Genomic DNA, 15,069 nt, shown 5'->3' on the forward strand with positions numbered 1-15,069 from the left:
GTTCAACCGACGGTTTCACTTTCTGAAGCCATGTGATGTTATTCTGGTTTATTCCATCTTCTGGACTTACTACTGTTCCAGATCTGGTCCAGCAGACCTACCCATCTGTGCTTGAAAAGAGGGGTGAGGATTAAGGAAAGAAATAGACAAGAAACAGAAGATAAAGTTGGGAGGGCATCCAGTGAGCACCATGATGAGCCCCAAGTTTATTACTCAGGTTCTTATAAACCTCAACCCAAAGGGGGAAGGTAAAAGACTTTCTTAACGAGATAAGGAAAACAAGTGTCATTACCTCCCTAATACCAAAACATCAAGCAACCACACCCTAAACCAAATATCCTGTTGACTGGCCTTTGAAGAGGAAGACATCAGTAGCCACACCTTTGGTCAATCCTCTTGTTGTCTAGGCAAGATATCCAGTATCTTATCTTACCTTAGGTCAAACATTCTGTTGTACAACCTTGAAGGAGCAAGAATAAGCCTGAACTCTCTGACCTTTCATCGAGGCGGAATGGATCCACTTCTGTGGGCCTCCACAGTTCCATTCTTTCTGCCCCATCTGGGGAACTAGAGCTGACTTGGGCTGTGTGCTGTAGCTCAGCCATCTTCTGAGGAGGACGATGCCACTCAGAAGATATGATGGAAAGTGGCAAAGATTCCATGTGCTAACACTACTGAGCGTTTGGGAGCCTGGACACAGATATGCACTTTGCCCTTCCTGCTCTTTAAGGAATGTTTTCATCTCCATAGAAGAAGACCATCATTGTAGAGTACTTGCCAGCCAAGTGGTCTGGCCACCCACTGCTCAGAATGTCCATTGTGCTTCAGATGTTTGTCGGGTGATCTTCTAACGCTCTGACTCCACCTCGGCTTGGGCTTTCTTCCCCTCCTGACCCCATGCTGACATTTGGCTCACTATGCCACTGCTCTCCCAGTTTTCAGTATATGCTGGCATCTCTCGTGTTAATGGACATGACTTCCACTCTGGCACCATGAAGCTCAAACACTGTTGGAATGGCTTTTCCCAGCCACATTCCAACCCACTGATGAAGTAACAGCTCTGAGCTATTTCTGATTGCCCTACAGCAAGCCACAAGTTGCCAATACCTCAGCTCTTACAGGAGAAGTGTACTCTAGGGAGTCTCTTCAAAGTACAGCTTCTGAGGTTTTTCTGTCTCCTCCCACCAGCTCTTCCTGACCTCCCCCTCTTCCATAAGGGAATTTCTCAAAATACTGGATCTCCAACTCTGAAAGAAAAAATCAGTGGACAGATTGGGTTCTCCTCTTGTGCTCTTCCTTTTCAGGCCTGTGACAAAGCTTCTACACTAGTTGCTTAAGGAGCAGATGCTTATGCTGGTACAATTGTGAGTTATGGGGCAATCAGAAAAATGCCATGGTAATTTTATTAATTTGTAATTAAACTGATAACTTTTTCTATTAGCAGTCTAACATCAGAGACTGGGAAGACTGTTGTTGTTTTTCCTGTTCATCAGACTTGTCACATTTTGGCCATTTGCCTGCTTATAACTTAGGAACTGAGGATATAATTCTCTTCTATAATATGATAAGGCTCAGTGACCAATCTCCATACCCCTAGAACTCATTAGCAGTGTGTTTATTTCAGACCATATTTTTTTGCATCAATTACTACAAAGTTTGCAAAATGGAAAAGATTTCAGCAAAACCTTGTGTAACGATCCCATGCACCAAGGTGTAAGTATCATATAGAAAACATAGAGATTGAAAAAGGCCAATATAAATTCTTATTCCAAAACTATTCTGAATAAAAATTACACACACAAATGGGAAAATAAAACAGACTGTTGTTGAGTGCAGCAGAAGAAGTACGGGTAAGACCAGATGTTTCTCTGAAAAATGGCCTCTGGGGGCACTGAAACCCAGAAGACTCAGGGGAGAAGGTGGCCGGGAAACACGGGAAGACTTGACGAGGAAGGTGGCATTTGAGTTTTGGTGGGGGGCGGTGTGGATAAACATAAGTTGATCACTTAAGAGAGAAATCTACTTCAGGCTTAGGGAGGTCCACGTGCCGAGTCCCAGAGATGAAGAGTTGGGAAGTTTATGTAGGTCTGTGTGGCTCAGACACAAAGAAAGGCTGTGAGATGGCTCCATATGACTGTGTCCATCGTGAGGAGCTTGGATTTTATCCTCTAAGAATTAAAAATCTATAGTAAGTTTTAAAGTGTGAAGAAATATGACTACATTAAATTGAGGGGAAATCACTGTTAAAATATTTAATACCTTTAATTATGAAATGATAAGTTTAAGAATAAACTCATGTCTGACTGCACTGCCTCTCCAACGCTCACCTGCTATGTAAATATGATCATACAGCACAGGGTATGTCTCAGATAAGGCTTTAGGTAAGAATGGCTATGAAGAAACGCGCCATCTCTCAGGAAACTCCTTCTATGTTCCTTCTAATAAGAATTTCATACACATGAAAAGATGTTTCCTTGTTTATTTCTGCCTGGCTTCTTTACTGAGTGGCAGTTCCCACCCACACGTGTTCATGTACCTGCCAGGCTTTGCTGACAATCTACCATGCCCACAGCCACCATCCCTCATTTCCAGATGAGAACGAAACACAAAGCTCTCAGTGGAAGAAAACAACGTTGTCTTCAGTCACTGTAAAGTGCCCACCATGAAGATGCCTTCATAAGGATACTTGGTGACTTGAAGATAATTGTTATACAACATCTACCAACAGAGGCTACAAGAAGAAAGGCTCATGGATCCTGTGGGTAGCAAGCACCCAACCTATCTCCTTTCTCCTGTCCCTTATTTGCCCTGCCACAGCTGCCAGAGAGACCAGCACATTGGTAACGTGGCTGGGATTCCTAACCTTGCTGGAAATTAACACCCACTTTGCCAGGCCCTGCTGTCATTGTAAAAACACGAAAAAATAGAATCTCTGTGGGCATATTAGGTACTTTATAGAAAACACCCTGCATGAGAAAATGGGCAGGTTGAAAGATAAACAGAAAACATGCGGTTTCTCAATGTGTCATAGCAGGGGAGATATGATTTTCAGGTCAAACTAAATTCCCTTTGTGTAACTGACATTTAGTCCTTCAGACATTTTTAATTCTAAAACTCCTGAGCAGCTACTGTACTGTGGCTTTTGCTGGTACTTTTTGCAGCCACGGTGTGGTAGGAAGTAGGGCCCGAGTTTCCTTGGCAACAATAGGGTAGAAGTGAAACACAGAAACACAACTTGCCAGTGAATCATCTGAGGACTTCTGTTTCTGATCCCTGGAAATAGCCAGCCGACTGTTTGCACTTGCTCAATGCTTGCTGAGTTCCCACGAACTCTTCAGTGAACATGAGACCTTTGGCTTATTTGTTCAATCATTTAAAACAAACAAACAAACAATAACAATATGACTGCTCCATCAGACCTCAAGACTGGCATCCATACCCACTCCATTTGTTTCTCTTTTAAGAGTAAATTGGTGCACCAAGGAATCTTGACTGAGAAAGTCCCATTTCTACAGAGATGTCTGGTACACCCAGGAGGTTGCCAAGGCTTTGCCACAGCTCAAGTTTCTTAGCATCAAGGGACATGGATCTCCTGTAGCTCTCAAATCCAGACTGAACAAATATGCAAACACCTGAGCAGAGGGGTGGTATGCCTTCACACCTACAGACTGTGGACAGCACTTAGTTTCTCCACTGTTTGTTTTTCACAAATATCCGACCTAATTCCTTTATCTCCATGTCTATTGAATTCACTCATTCAAGGTTTATTGCTCTCTTTGTCTTCCCAATTCAGACTATCCCCTACCCTTATTCTGCACAGAAAAGAAAAAAGCAATCCCCCATACAAAGACTGCTCTTGTGTAGACAATCACATCAAACTCCATAATGGTTCAATAACTGTTTATGATTTTCTTTATCAGTCATGATAACTGCAGCAGTTGCCATGGCACCTGGGTCACAGAACATGTGTAATTATTGGGACAGGGAGTTGTATGTATATGGTGTGTGATGGGGTGGTATGTGTGTGTGTGTGTGTGTGTGTGCATGTGTTGTATGGCATAGGTACTTGATAATGTAGATGTATACATGTGTACCAGAGCACCTGGGCAAGGCAAAAGTTGATGCCAGGTCAGGTGCCTTTCCTGATCACTCTCTGGTGTGGGAAGTCCTTCTGTCTATGTGTTGCTTTCATTGGTTAATAAAGAACTGCGTTGAGCCTATGGCAGGGAAGAACAAAACTAGACCGGGAAAGCTAGGCTGAATGCTGGGAGAAAAAAGGTGGAGTCAGAAAGAAGCCATGGAGCCTCCAGAGACAGATGGGCTAAAACTTTGCTGGTAGGCCACAACCTTGTGGTGGTTCACAGATTAATGAAAATAGGTTAAATTAAAATGTAAGGGCTAGCTGATAAGAAGCTAGAGCTAACAGGCCAAGCAGTGATTTAAATAATACAGTTTCTGTGTGATTATTTTAGGTCTAAGCTAGTCGGGTGCCTGGAAACCAACAAATGGCCTCCTTACTACAAGTCTCTACTTTCGTTTTCTGAAACAAGAACTTTCACTGGACCTGGAGGTCATCGATTGGTCTAGTGTCACTGCCCCCTGAGCTTCATGGGTCTGCCTGTTTCCTCCCTCCCTCACCTCGCACAGTCAAAGTCACATGGCACTCTGCTGGGCTTTATCTCATTATGGGGATCCAGACTCAGGTCCTCGTGATGATGCAGCAGGACTTTCCTGCGTGAGCCACCACGCATGTCTGTCAGTAAATCTTTATTGAATGACTGGCCGCAGCTGATAGCTTCTCCTAGGTCCCTCCTTCCCCTGTGCCTGTTAGACTTACAGAAGCCTTGTCTCACATGTCTGTGTGCCCTGCTCCTAGGTTGCCTTTGGCGCCCTATATATACCTAGGCTATGTTAATCGGAGTCACGAGGACGTGCCAGTCCACTGCTTGAGGTCATTCCCCATTGCTATCTTCCTTCCTGTGACATGAGCCCTTGCACCATTTAAGTCACACACAGCCATTCACGCCATTTCCTTCATGCAAATGTCCCTCTAAGATCCGCTACATCTGCTCAAGACTTAGGAACTACCTTCACCCTCTCAAATCTTGACTTACTTCATCCATGTGGCCTTTCCTTAGATTTGTGCCTTATGAGTTTTCCTTTAAATCCTCAGGCAATGTTGTATATTGATCTGGTTTTCACATCACTTGCACGTGGAAGCCACTGAGTGCCTTCTTCCCTAGCCCAGACCCTCCCTGAGCATCAAAAGAGTATTTCACTCAGATGCCAACATGTTCAAATTCTGAAATTCTGAAGGTATGTTTATTGTGTTTCCTGTTGTAATGAGTCATTTTGGTTTTATGTATATAAATCAAAATACAATGCTTCCAGTGTATTTCCATATATCTGGGGAGATGTTAAAAGGAAGAAGCCATTCTGCTGGACTTACTGCTGTATATCCTGAGACTCTTCACTACACAGTCTTTACAGTATCCCATAGTCTCCTCTGCTGTCACTTGTCATCATTTCAAATCTGCTCCTCCTTTGCTTGTATCTCTTTCACTGTTCCCCTAGTTCCAATGCTTCTGGAAGGGTCTGAGTGGAGAGAGATTGACACAGGAAGCTGAGTCAGACAAGCTGCTCATGAGATAACTAAGTAGAAGTTGCTGGTGCATAACCAAATAATTAAAAAATGATTGCACACACAGGATAAGTCATCTATATTTCTAAAGAAGAATAAGAGAGTTGAAAGCTACTCTTACACTTTTACAACTCTTCCAGGGCCATGGTTATAGTTTATATCCCAATCAATTTTGATGTTGGCAGTATGTACCCTATCTCCCTTGCTGCCCAAAACTTATGAAAATGTTGGTGTCTCTCTTCATGATCCCCTCTACCTATCCTGAGTATTCCTGATTAACCTACTGAACTGAATAGCTTAATATCAAACACACGAAAAGAGCACATCTTTAAACTTGATATCAGCAATACTTAATATTGATATCCATAGCCTGCTTCAATAATACAATAAATTCCATCATCATTTGAGGGAACAGACAGGTCTGTAAGCTCCTCACACCTCTTCATGTGGCCCATCGAGGTTCTCACAGTTATACTTTAGCCATTGAACCAGGAAACACAAATGCAGTCATTGGGGGCTCATATTTGCATCCTAGCATTGCACAAGCAAACTCGCCTAGTAGTAATTTCAGAAACAGATGAAAGTTTAATCCCATGCTTTCTGTATGAGACTCCGTTGTCCCTATCACGTAGATGTCTGTGTGTTCCTGTCACCTAGATGACAGGTGTCTCTCTGTGTGGTAGCAGGCTGAACTCCCCTAATGCTGTCCATCCATTACAGCTACCTTACAGGAGGATCGTTGCCTAAAGGACATAGAGAGGTCTTCTGAAGCCAGATGATGTGCAGATCCTGGCTATGCCTAGCCTCAGGACTCTTGATGTGTTATTTCATCTAGTAAACCAGTACTTCTACCAGAATAAAAAAGACCAGGTTAATTAAAGCGAATATAAATTTACCCGTCTCACAGTTCTTGAGGCTTAGGACAAAGGGCACAGTCTAGTAAGGGACTTCCTCCTGCATCACAGCATGCTGGATGACAACCCTAATTGAGAGAAGAAAGGACTGGCTTGTTTCTAGAATATACCCACTGTCTAAGCAGCAGCATCACTCCATCAGTATGGGCACGGCCCCCAAGATCTAGTTACCAAAATGCACTGCTTCCCAACGCTGTTGCATTGTGAGTTAAGTTTACAATGCTCTGTGGGGGCCATATTCAAACCTTAGCAGCAACCAACCATACCAAAGTGGAAAGAATCACGGAGTAATTGAAGGTGGGGAGTGAAACAGAAGACACACTGGAGGCTGCTGGCATTCTCCTTGCTATCTAATGGACTTATTCTGCACCTCAGTTTCCTTGTCTGTAAGAGAGAGGAGAGTAAAGTTCTCTGAAGAGTCGCGCAGAGATCGGGCACTGAGATCGGGCACGGAGATCGAGCTGGTTGGTATGCACAGAGCATGCGGAGCACTGTTCTGTACCCAGCAAATGCTGCGGGTAACAATTTGATTCCTTGGTACTCGGATTGTCTTCTTTTAAACAAAGCGTTGTGGCACATTTCAAATAGAGGGTGAAGTGGTACTCGGTGGGTTTTAGGGCTTGACTTCTGAGACCGTTTCTAAGACATTCATGGCCCTCTGATCTCATTCATAATCTCCATCGTCTTTCCAGACATGCTTAGTTTGCACAATCAGATTGAAGATCGCACAGAAATGGCTCTCAGCACTCTACTTCTCTTTCAGATATAGCTTGAAGTGTGGCCGCATGCTGAAACTGAAAGCCATATAAAGAATGTAGCTCAACCTACTTCTTGTTCAATTTTCAGGAATATTTTTTTGGCTCGTGTGAAATAAAACACAAGTTAGTGCTAGCTTGATATCACTGGGCTATGAATAAATCACCTCAGACCAAGGCAATGTATGGACAATGGGACTGATTCCTAGCTGTGAGGAAAAGCTACCAAAATACAAAAGTGAGATACGATGTATATGATCAACCAGTCTCTTAAGATTTTATTGAGTATTCTCATGTCCCAGGCAGGATTCCTTATCTGTTTAAGGAGACAGAAAGTCACACGTGAATGGAAGTGTCTTTTATGGAGGGTATCACGGAAGGATTGTATTGATGGATGGGACCTTCTAGACTGACTTCACCTTCTGCCTCCACCTTATGGTAATCTGGGATGATCTGAGCAGAAATCCTGACCTTAGAAGTCCACACTGGGGAAGAACGTTTCAGACTGAGCAGGAGGTACAAAGGCCACTGTGAGCCTGCCCTTGCTCTCCCACACCCAATACCTCCTCCACAGGAGAGGGGAGGAGGGAGACTCCTGCCCGCATACACAGAAGGGAAGAGGGGCTCCTGCCCTGCACTCAGGAAAAAGAAATGGCTCCAGTGCAGATGATTTATGAGAAGACCCCAGAATCTGGGGGCCATGAAGAAGTTCTCTACAGAGGCTTGGAAGCTACCGCACAGAAGGCAGAGACAGTACTATGAAAAACAGAGTTAGGAAATACCCACCACGAAGTCAATGGCCAACAGTGCTTCTTCTACAATTTGGAGTTTGGAGTTATATGATACAAAATTTACGTATGTTTTTAGTTTCCTCTCCCTCTTTCTCCTACTTTCTGTTTGTGCAGGTATTTATTTTCAGAATGAAACTAATGCTATTCTTTGTTAAAAAGCTCAAAAGTAACTGACATTTAAAACTAATATTCAACCCCAAACCCTAACTGTGTTACTAAGAGCTCACTCCTGGGGCAGCTTTTAAAGTTACACTTGTGCTTCTCTGACTTCAGCGAATGAGGGCAAAGGAAGAAAGCAGCTGATGCAGCTGATTGCTTTCAAAGGAGAAACTCTGAGGTGAAAGTGCAGATGAAGACAAACAGGGCTGAAGAGGTCCAGCCGATCGGAGTCAAGGTTGTTTGGCCTTGGTCAGGACCATATGCTGGAGGAGGGCTTTGATCTCAGTCTGGCTAAAGTTTGTCTCCTCTGGGTATGTCAATAAGAGATAAGGTCCCATCTCCCTGTGGAAGTAGATTTGAGGGAGAGCAACCCTAGGAAGTTAGACTTGTTCTGATGAGCACAGGTTCCAGTGGGAGGGGCCAACGGCAGTGGTGTAGTTGATGGTCACACTCCAGGGCATGAATGGGACCTAGCCAAAGACAAAATCATGACAGAAAACACCCTGCTCGTTCAGGACATTCAGAAGCATAGCCGTAAACATCCTCCTTTCCTCTTGACCTACTTTCCCACGTTGGGCTTAGTACCCTCTTGGTTAGCAAAAGAAGAGTTTCAGGTGCCTTCTACTGGGCAGTGTGGTACCCAGCGTCTGGGGACTGAGAGCCCATGCACTTGTCAGCACTGGGATGAGCTGAGACACTGAGAGTGACTGAGCAGCTGCTACCTCTGCCCTAGAGAGTTCCGTCTCCGTTCAAATGCTCATTTGGGAACCATGGATGAAGAACAAGAGATGGGGATGACACAGTTGTTCTTGGTTGTCCCAGGGTTCTCAGTTCGTGCTTGATAGACGGAGAGGTACCTCCCACGGTTCTCAGTTCGTGAGAGTTCAGGGAGAGGTGCCTCCCCTAAGCAGGTCCCCAAACCACTACGGTGGAGCCAGGAAGACCTCAAGTACAGCACCTCTATCACAGGAGTCACAGGGGAGAATTCTCTGTCAAAGGTATATGGAGATATAAGGACACGTATCACATGTGTGTATCTTCTATGTGTGCGTACACTTTCGTCATGGTCATTAAAATTCTCTATGTCTTCACTAATGAAGGTAGCTCCCTTCACTAATACATCCTTAAAGCATTTTGCTGCAAATAACACAAATAATCTGTCATCAAATGTATTACTCAAACTATAACTAAAAGTATCATGCTATTGAAATTTTTTTGTTGATTTTCAGTATTATGAATGATGGCATAACGAATGTTTCCAGTTGTTAATTTTCAGGATCAGTCAGTAGCTATAGACCAGGCGTGATCAATCAATGGAACGGTCATCAGGGCTCTTAAGCCACCCTCTCCAGTGGTGCTCCTATATAGGCAGTGGGTTAGAAGACTGCCCAAAATGTAAAATGTTAACTCCAAGTCACTTTTTATTATCACCCTGCTGAAAAAATTAGAGGGAAAAAGAATTCTTAATAGAATTAAAATGAATATTAAACGATCAACCACAGATTAAAGATACCACGTAGTTTTTGAACTACACAAAATGCCATATGTGTTTCCTTTCAGAAACAGTATTTTCTGACCATGTTTCTACAGACCTTGGAATTAGTTTGCTTTTGAATCCCACATATTTGACTTTTGGCTACTTTTGAGGAAAGAAATTCCTAAAACTTATTGATACATTAATACACCTAAAATAATATGACCTATAGGTTGGATGACAATTGTATGTTTAAGCAAAAAAACACCGTGTGAATGAAGAGCTTTCTTTAACTAATAAAGCAGAAATATTAGGATTTTAACATTTTCACTTGTAATCTAAGTTATGCTTATGTCATTAAATATTTCTAGATGAAATACTTTTCTTTGGTATATAGAAATAGTTAATTTTATTCAATTATAGAATAAATTTAAATAGCCTTGATCCTGTGAGATTTCAACTGAAATAGTTCAATGTCCTTTTTATAGTTCTCTATCAGAAGCTGTTTCATTGCTAATCTTGTTACCTTTCTCATATTTGTTGATTCCTTAGTGGAAGTTATGAAATAAATTGATCAACTTTCCCAATAATATTTATTTTCTCACTATCCATATATCTCCTATAGTTTATGAAAATGTTAAAAGTTAAAAGTTTATGTACTGTGAATAAGGTCAATGCAGTTTTAGCAATAACCATCCATTCTGATATCCTTTCAGAGATATGGCAATTGCCATCCCAATAATGAAGATTCTTCTAAACTTTTTTCTGTGCACTTGTAAAAATAAATAGTTATAAAAAATATATAATGTTTGGTTTTCCTCTTTTATACAAGTGGTAAAACCTGCCTACCATGGGACCAAATCCCCAACTGTTCCTTGTCCATGTCATTTTCCTTTTGACCCCTGTTCTGGATCTGAGAACACGGTTCATCTGTCCTCAGCTATGCAGTACTGTCATAGAGGGAGATTAAAGGTAGATTAACTTTAGCTTCTTGAAAGTTCTCCACACCAGTTTCCAGAGTAGAAGTCTCAGTTTGCAACCTCAACAGTAAACGAGGATCCGCCTTAGCCCCACACCCTCTACAGAACTTGCTGTCAGTTGTTTTTATGTTTCATTTTGTTTTGTTTCATTTTAATCTTAGTCATCCTGAAAGGGTTAAGGTAAAATATAAAAGTTATTTTGATTTGCATTCCTCTAATTCTAAGGATGATGGGTGTTTTTGAAATATTTCTTGGCCATGTTTATAATCTCCTTTGAGAACTCTTCAAATCTCTAACTTATTTTGTGACTGTGTTGTTGAGTTTTGATGTTGTTTGCTTACTTTTTATTCTGATTTCTTTATATATTCCGCATATTAATCCTCTGTCATGTGTGGCTGGCCGATTCTCTCCCCCTCTGTGAGATTCCTTTTCACTTGATTGTTACCTTCATCAGGCAGAAGCTTTTTAGGTATATGAAGTCCTACTTGTCAATTGTTGACCTTAATTCTTGGGCAAATGGAGTTCCATCCGAAAAGGCCTTTCCCACATCGACATCATGTAGGGCACTGCCTATGTTTTCTGAACCTAGCGGTTTCATTGTTTCAGGTCTCATGCTTAGGTCTTGGATCCATTTGGAGCTAGTTTTTATGTAATGTGACAGATACAAGTCTAATTTCTTTCTTCTGTTTGTGGACATTTAGTTTTCCGAGTACCAAGATACTGTTTTATCTCTTATCTATCCATCTATCTGTCTGTCCGTCCGTCTGTCTATCTATCTATCTATCTTGGCATTTGTCAAAAATCAAGTGGTTATAGTTACATGTTTGGGTCTTCAAAATTTTCCCTTTGCCTACATGTATCATGCTGTTTTTACTACTACGGTTCTGCAACATATTTTGAAATCTAGAATGACAATCCCTCCAATATTATTTTCCTTCCTCAAAATTGATTTGACTATCTTGAACCTTTCATGATTACATATGAATTTTAGAATAGTTTTGGTGTGTGTGAGATGAATGAGATAGGGATTTTACTTTGGACTGCATTCACCTGTAAATAGTTTACAAATATTAACTTTATCAATTTTAATTTTCAAATTTTATTTATTTTCAAATATTAACTTTATCAATCCATGAACATATTTTAGTGTCCTTCTCAATATCTCTTTCTTCAAATTTACATTTAGAGTATAATCACCCAAAATTTATTTTATGAATAATGTAATCATTGTTTTTCAAGCAAACAGGTAATTCTCCCCCAAACTTGTGCCTAGGATTTGATTAACTGCCACGCTTATATTATATGAAATATCATATATGATTCAGTTTAGTTCTGTAATTTATTTCGATTGGTACGGTTCTCAGTTCCTGCCCCAGTGTGTGGTTTTTACTTGTATGATTTGAAAATACTAATATATTAATTATTAATTTAATAATAATTATATAATTTATATATAATTAAATTATATAATTTAATAATAATAATAAAATATTAATATAAATAGTATTAAATAGTGCAATAGATAAGGTCACTTCTTGGTTTTATTTTGCTGGGTTTTATTTTTATATAGTCACAGTCCTTTATGAATTTCAAGCTTTGTGTGTCCTTAACACATCAAAATTAATATTATACCAAATCTATAGACTGTTTAGAAAAGAGCAGACACTTTCAAAGTGTGGAATCTTCCTATTCATGAACACAGTATTATCCCCTCTCCTCTCTCTTTTGTTTTATTCCCCTAAATTCTCAATGGGGTTAATTCTAAATCTTTCATATGGTCGCAGCTATTATAAATAAAGCATAGACTCTAGAAACAATGCTGTTTCTGGCTGTGCTCATTCTGAGAACAAGCCATGCCATGTGTTGATCGGACCTCCTGTAACCCTTCTCGTGTGTGCATCACTGACTTGGTGAGGAAGCTAATCGGACAGATAGGAAATATTTTTCAGTGCCTGGGAAAGGAAGAGTTGGTCAGATGGTGTGAAGTTCAACTGTAGGACACACGTTTGGCAGGGTGTGCTACTTCTAACAGACGTTTTGTGCATGCTCATATCCTCTCTTCTACCTCTGCATCTCAGAATTCCGCAGTGCAACCAACTAACGTGTCTGACACAACACTCAATTCTGCAGACATTTCACTTTTTAAATGATACGAGGATCACCTTTCAGCTCAACGGATTCTGAGGAACTAGAAACTATCTCACAGTATACAGACTTCCTTTTTCTCCACTTCTCATACTTATTGCTACAGATACTTGGCTTTTGTTCCAATGTGTTGACACCATGAACTTCTCACCATTTAAGAAAAAAAACCTGTCAGACCCCCAAATGATACCACCAGAAAGTAAGATGCACAGAACAAATGAACTCACACAGAGAAACAGTGTTTCCCAGCAACATATATCTGACCAAACATTACACGGAATACTTTTGCTTGCCTTAAAATGTTTGGATTACTTCTTTCTTTCATTCTAAGATAAGCAGTATTTACAGTTCAATGAAAAATTAACTAAATTTGGCAAGATGTAAGGAGTTCAAAAGTTTGTGAAGGTACAGAAGTCATGTTTTATCTGAATTGGAGACTCACTCTTTAACCTGGCTACAAAACTAATTGTTCTGGATATTTTGCACTGAAGACTCATGAATCTTTGGACATTAGGTAAGAAATGGAACAGCAAATATGACACAGGAGCTATTGATGTGACACCGTCCTTAAATAAAAAAAGCTGTTTTGCAGCCAGGTGTGGTGGCTGAAGTTAATAACTCCTGTACTCAGGGAGACTAAATCAGAAGGACTGGCAAGTATTCCAAGCTTGCCTGGGTTATAGAGTTAGTCAAACAATAGAAAACACACACACGCATGGACACACACACACACTCATGCCAATAAAGAATGTTTGATCCTGAGTAGTGGAGGTGACTAGGAGCATGTTAGTTTTCACTAGCTAATGCTTAATTTCCAGCTTAACCATTGTCCCTGTGCTCCTGTCTGCACAGTGTCAGGACTGGACCTTCATTTAAAGAGAAATTCTTCAACTAGAAGCCAGACACATCATATGTAAAAGGATGAAACCAGATTCATGAAAATTTAAGAACCGAGAGCTATAAGAGGTGACATTAAAATAGAAACCTCTCAGTTTTTTATTAATGAAATCAAAACAGTTTTAGCATGCTAAAGAAGTTTCTTAAAATTTCTACTTAATCTCTTAAATTAAGCCGAGACAATGACTGAATGCCCAAATCAAACCATTTCTTCTTTAAACATCAAAGAACATGTTTCACTTAATCTCTAAGTGACTTCAGGGTGAAAGGAAACCACGACTAGCTCCATCACATCCTCCAGTCATGCTGAAGCAGGCTATTCACTTTTGTTGTTATCGTTGTAATTATTTTTATTCATGTATTATGAAGAAAAAGTTAGGGACTTATAGAAATTAAAATCCAATGTTGTTTTTTTTTACATTTTATATTTTATGTGTGGGGGTGTTGGGCCCACCTGTGGGCACAAGCATCACGTGTCTGTCTGCAGTCCATGCACATCAGAAGAGGGTACTGGATCCCCTGGAGCTGGGATTACAGAGAACTGTCACACAGATGCTGGAAGTCAAGCTGGGGTCTCTGCAAGAACAAGGAGCGCTCTTAACCACTAAACCATTCTCTAAACAAAGCCAACGCATTTAAGACATAGTCAACTAAGCAGCAATCCAGCGGAAACTAGACCACTGTGACCCCTGACATAAAAACTTCCTCCATAAAGGGAATAGCTTCAATGATCATTGATTAACTTGCTTGTTATACTTGAAGTTTATATTCATGAAACAATGTTGAATATATGTTTATTTTGTGCTATCTTCTGACCATTTTATTGCCATTTAAACTTGTTCTCTGACAGCTTCAAACCTGTGCGTTCTGCCCACTTAGCGCTCTGTTCTCCCATCCTCTCCCATGTCCTGCCTACCTTGCCTCTGTGTCCCTCCCCCACAAATCACTTTCTCATGAACATGTCCTGCCTACCTTGCCTCTGTGTCCCTCCCCCACAAATCACTTTCTTATGAACATGTTTGTCTGTTTTGGTTTTCAGTCCAAACATGAATTTTGAGCTAACTGTTGTAGTCTTGTGATGGTACAACTGAAGTTTCCATTTTTTCAGAATCTATCAATAGCCAATACATAGTTGAAGAGTAAGGAATGTATGTACGGTAGCATAGGTAGCTTACCAGTGGTTACAGCACTGAAGAAAATGGCCCTCTTTGTTTCTGTCATCATTAATGACATTAATCTCTCGGGGGGGATAGAGGCCTCAAGGGCCTCTCTGCCATTCATGATAGACCATTCGTGATGGTCCCAGCCTTGTG

The sequence above is a fragment of the Microtus ochrogaster genome, chromosome 1 (genome assembly GCF_000317375.1).
Source record: "Microtus ochrogaster isolate Prairie Vole_2 chromosome 1, MicOch1.0, whole genome shotgun sequence".
Lineage (NCBI taxonomy): Eukaryota > Metazoa > Chordata > Mammalia > Rodentia > Cricetidae > Microtus > Microtus ochrogaster.